This window comes from Tiliqua scincoides, chromosome 4 (genome assembly GCF_035046505.1).
Source record: "Tiliqua scincoides isolate rTilSci1 chromosome 4, rTilSci1.hap2, whole genome shotgun sequence".
Taxonomy (NCBI): Eukaryota; Metazoa; Chordata; class Lepidosauria; order Squamata; family Scincidae; genus Tiliqua; species Tiliqua scincoides.
The window spans coordinates 154735907-154741313 of record NC_089824.1 but is presented as its reverse complement, the minus strand read 5'-3'; the positions used below and the strand labels follow the sequence as shown (position 1 = coordinate 154741313).

Sequence of the window (5407 nt, the reverse complement as noted above, 5' to 3'; positions counted from 1 at the left end):
TAATCCCTGTGATTTGTAGCACTTGCTGCCCAGCATTCCAAAGGATTCAGCACTGTCCCTGGCTGAAAGCTGGCCTCTGCAGGCAAGCACTGAAACAAGGGAGAGTGGCAACAGAGTGGGGGACAACACTCTCCCCGCACACCAGGTACAGCAGTGGTTCTCAAATGTTTTAGCACCAGGACCAAATCTTTAGAAGGACAATCTGTTGGGACCAAACAGAAGTGATGTCATTAAGCTGAAAGTGATGTCATGGCTGGAAGTGGCATTATCAATTTAGGCTTCAAACCTAGCCCGCAATCAATCAAAGGTCCCATTACACAGCATGCTTGTGCTGCTATTTTGCATAGCTTGGAATGCTTCAGACATTCCAGCTCGGATATTCAAAGCAGAATGCAGACTTTGATCCTTCTCCAACCACATAGCCCTCCCCCCTTTCCAGCATCTCATCTTCCCACCTAATCAGGTCTAAGCACCATGTCTCACTCCCGCCAGGAACCTGCTTTGTCCAGCAACTCTGTACCCTGTATTTTCAGTGGTGGCTGAGCTAGGTGCTACATGACCCACATGAAATTGGCTTGCAGCTCATCTAGTGGGTCTCATCCCATAGTTTGAGAAATGCTGAGGTATGGTATATCTGGTTTAATAATGTCTGAAGAGGGCCGTTGATCACCCTGGATGTTGGGAAGATGTTTAGAGGAATAAAGGGCCCAGTGTCTCATGGTTATCTTCTTCCAGCTTGAAGAATCTGATTAGCACAGTAAAGCTGGACTGCGCTTATTCCAAGAGAGTAGAACTGACATGAAATAACATCATCAGATACTTGGTGAATGAGGCAGAAAAATCCTACACATGTTTCAGACAGTGTGATCCAGATAGTCAAGGGAAAGCATGCAGAGGCCAAGAAGAATGTTTGTGAATTGCTTGGCCATTAGCTACAAGAGCATGATATATGTGAATAGGATTGCCAACTGATTAGAAAAGAAAAAAACAACAACCCAAAACTGCTCATGCTTCTTTTACAGCAACTGGGTTTGCCAAAATCAGCAGGGAATGCTATTCAAAGTGTGAAGATAAACATTATCACTTGCTAATTTTTGCAAATCAAAGTACTATTGAAGGCACAGCTGCAGGTTCAAGAGTTGGCAACCCTGTCTGTGACCGTAGTAAGAGCTAATTGGGTTTATCAACAGTGCTAAAGGAAGAATGGCTGGTCTGGATGTTGAGTAAGATGAGCAGCTGGCTATAAGGGAATCTCTTGGTACTGCTCAGTGCATCTGGCTTTTTTTTTTTCTTCACCCATGAAAATGAAATGGAATGTGTATCTGTGTGTAAAATGCTGGTTACTAGTGAGTCAGTTACAGCAGGGTGAGATCTCTAAGGACAATATTAACTATTCCAACAACCACTAGGGGGTCTAATCAGGACACCGGCTGTGGCAGGTGTTGAGGAGTCAGGAATTTTTCCTCCTTGCAACACAGTCCCAGCAAAAATGACTGCCCTGAAGTGGCTATGAGCCTTGGGAGGTAAGCTTACATTGGCGACTTTCTGCTGTCATCATCCCCCCACTGTGGGCCACTGTGAGATACAGGAAGCTGGACTAGATGGGCCTATGGCCTGATCCAGTGGGGTGTGGTCCAGCCTGATCCAGCGGGGTGTGGTCCAGCCTGATCCAGCGGGGCTGTTGTTATGTTCCCTCCTGCCACACACTGATGCTGTTTAAGTAAAGAAAAATGAACAGAAAAAAATAGAAGCAGAAATGACACATTCAATGTTTTGACCCAAATAACTTTTAGTTCAGCATGGAAAAGATAAAGATGCAGAGAGAGAGAGAGATGACTGGGGTGCAAAGGCAAGCTTCCCCATTACACATCCAAGGATATCTCTAAACATGATGTCACAATGGCATAATTTGAAGCCTTTTTGGTTTCATTGCGAGAATCAAACACATATTATTCTGTGATGAAATCAACGGTGCTAGTTAGAGGCACATCACTTTGGCTAGACCAGGGGTGCCCAAACCCCGGCCCAGGGGCCACTTGCGGCCCTCGCGGCCTCTCAATGCGGCCCTCAGGGAGCCCCCAGTCTCCAATGAGCCTCTGGCCCTCCGGAGATTTGTTGAAGCCAGCACTGGCCCAATGCAACTACTCTCAGTGTGAGGGCAACTGTTTGACCTCTCGTGTGAGCTGTGGGATGAGGGCTCCCTCCACTGCTTGCTCTTTCACATCTGTGATGCAGCAGCGGCAGCAAAGGAAAGGCCAGCCTTGCTTTGTGCAAGGCCTTTTATAGGCCTTGAGCTATTGCAAGACCTTCATTCATTCATATAAGTTCACATTAATATATTCATTTATGAAAACTTATGTAAATTTATTCAAATTTTCAATGTAAATTAATTCTTTTTTCCCCCGGCCCCCAACTCGGTGTCAGAGAGGTGATGTGGCCCTCCAGCCAAAAAGTTTGGACACCCCTGGGCTAGACCAATGGGTCCCAAACTTTTTAGAGGTCCTAGAAGCTGCTGCCTGATTTAGAAATGCCAGTGGGTGTGGCTATAATGATGATTGAGTAGCAGTGCTACCCAGTGGCGTCACTAGGATTCGCGTCACCCGGTGCGGGAGGCCTGTGCATCACCCCATGCAGTGGGCGGGGCAACACCACAGGTGGTGGGCGTGGTGATATACCATCGCCCCGTCCCCACTGGTTTTTTGGGCAGTACCCTTTGTTAGAACACAGATATTTCAATGTGGTTTGTTTCATTGCATTCTGCATGAAATTACGCATTGATTGATATATAATATGATGGTATTTGTCCTCCAAACTCTGATTGTAGTGATTTTGAAAACTTGTAGAGTCACACACACCCCCATGCACATACACACACCCCTCTGTGTCAACTTACTAACAACTTATTGCAGCAGTTCTCAAACTTTTAGCACTGGGACCCACTTTTTAGAATGACAATCTGTCCAGAACCCATTGGAAGTGATGTCATGGCCAGAAGTGACATCTTCAAGCAAATTAAAATAAATAATTATAAATAATTAAATTAAAGTAAAAGAAAAAAATAAATAAGGGGGAGCCAGTTCTGTTCCACCAAGTGAATCTACTCTGAAGTAAGTCCTATTGTGGTCAATGGGGCTTACTCTCAGGAAAGTGTGGGTAGGATTGCAGCCTGTGGTCCCAATCCTATGCATGTCTACTCTGAAGTAAGTCCCATAGTGGTCAATGGGGCTTACTCTGTAGTCTGCTTGCAATAACAACCCCCCAAAAAGAATCAGTGAGATTTCCAGTCCTCCCCAGTGCCCAGTTTAAAGTACTTCTGAAGACCGACCTGGCTTTGCAAGTGCAAAATAGAAAATTTCCCCCTTACCATTCAAGCCTCTTTTTTTGTCCTTTATAGTGGGGGGGGGGGAGGCTGCCTTCTGGAACATATATTGAGCTTCAGTTCCATCGGATCAGGACCCTTCTGGTGTCCTCACATTCCCCTTTGCCTGGCCTGACCACCAGGCAAGGCTCGTCTGCCTACTCATGAGTAAACATGACTGTGATGCTGCTTCGCTTTCCATAGGGCTGGGAGGGAGGGACCTCCTTCTCCCTTTTGTGTTTTTGGGAGCTGCATTCATTGGATCAGGACCATTCTGACGTCCTTGGAGTCCTCTCAGTCCTTGCCTGGACTAAGGCAAGTTCGCCTACTCATGAGTAAACGTGGCCACGTGGTTTTAGGCTCAATAGACGCAACTGGGAGGGAGGCAGGGACCTCCTTCTCGTGTTTTTGGGTTGTGCATTCATTGGATCGGGACCATTGTGATGTCGTTGGATTCCTCTCAGCCTGCCCTTTCCGACAGACTATGGCAAGTATGCCTACTCACGAGTAATTGTGCAATACGGCTCACTTTCACTTTCCATAGGGCTCCATGCATTTTTTCTTTCCGGTTTTTTGGCCATAACTTTTGAACAAAAGGAGCGATTTCAATTCTGTTTATTGCATTGCTCTCCACTGGACATTCCACATCCAACCGTGAATGGCACAACGGGGTAGCTCTGAAAGCCGTGAAGTTAGCGCATCCTCCCCCAGGGCGCGTCACCCCCCCCCGCGCGTCACTTGGTGCGGCACCAGTGGTGCTACCACCCCCCAAGTAGCAGCTTTATGCACATAGCCTAATATTACCCTGCACATGCCCAATCTCGTCTGATCTTGGAAGCTAAGCAGGGTCAGGTCTGGTTAGTACTTGGATGGGAGACCGCCTGGGAATACTGGGTGCTGTAGGCTTATTATACCATAGTCTTTTGAGACTGAAGGTTGCCAACCAATATGCCCTGTCCATTCTGCAAATCACCAAAAAGTGGCTCACAATCCCACTTGTGGGCCCTGGACCCACTGGGCGAGACCACGTCCCGGGTTACATTCTGTTTCATCATAAATAGGAACATACATAATGCATCAGGTTAACACCGTTCACATTCACTACACACAATGATATCACCAGAAATTGTCGAGGTCAGGCTCTGGATCAGGACCCATACCCAAGAGAAGTGAGCTGCTACCTATTTCTTCTCATTTAGCTATCAGCAGGGCAAAGTTCCAAACAACACAGTCCTGGAACGAGCTGGAATCCCTAGCATGTATGCACTGCTGAAACAGAGACACCTGCATTGGCTCGGTCATGTTGTGAGAATGGATGATGGCCGGATCCCAAAGGATCTCCTCTATGGAGAACTCGTGCAAGGAAAGCGCCCTACAGGTAGACCACAGCTGTGGTACAAGGACATCTGCAAGAGGGATCTGAAGGCCTTAGGAGTGGACCTCAACAAGTGGGAAACCCTGGCCTCTGTGCGGCCCGCTTGGAGGCAGGCTGTGCAGCATGGCCTTTCCCAGTTTGAAGAGACACTTGGCCAACAGTCTGAGGCTGAGAGGCAAAGAAGGAAGGCCCATAGCCAGGGAGACAGGCCAGGGACAGACTGCACTTGCTCCCGGTGTGGAAGGGATTGTCACTCCTGAATTGGCCTTTTCAGCCACACTAGACACTGTTCCAGAACCACCATTCAGAGCGCAATACCATAGTCTTTCGAGACTGAAAGTTGCCAACAACAACAACAACAAAAATAGCTATCAGCAGGGTAGCAGGAGCTCTGTTCACTGTTGTTGCCAGTAAGCTTGGGGGGCTCAAGGTAAAGTTTAGCCCCAGATCCTTTAGCAGTTTGGTGTGTTGACACTATTGTTCTTCTCATGCTTGCATAAGCATGTCTGTCAGAGTGACAGAAATAAATGTTCTATAAGCAGGCCTACACACGGGAAGTATATGTATTGGACGCTAGGGAAAAAGTCCCCAGTTCAAACCTTATACCAGATTCCTTACTCCAAACTCACTAAGGGCACAATCCTAACCAACTTTCCAGCACTGGCATAGCTTTG

General features: G+C 47.3%; 1 pseudogene; it reads left to right on the top strand.

Annotated features, from left to right (window-relative positions):
• Positions 1-4143: 4143 nt before the first annotated feature.
• Positions 4144-4264, top strand: LOC136650449 (5S ribosomal RNA; annotated as a pseudogene).
• Positions 4265-5407: the final 1143 nt, after the last annotated feature.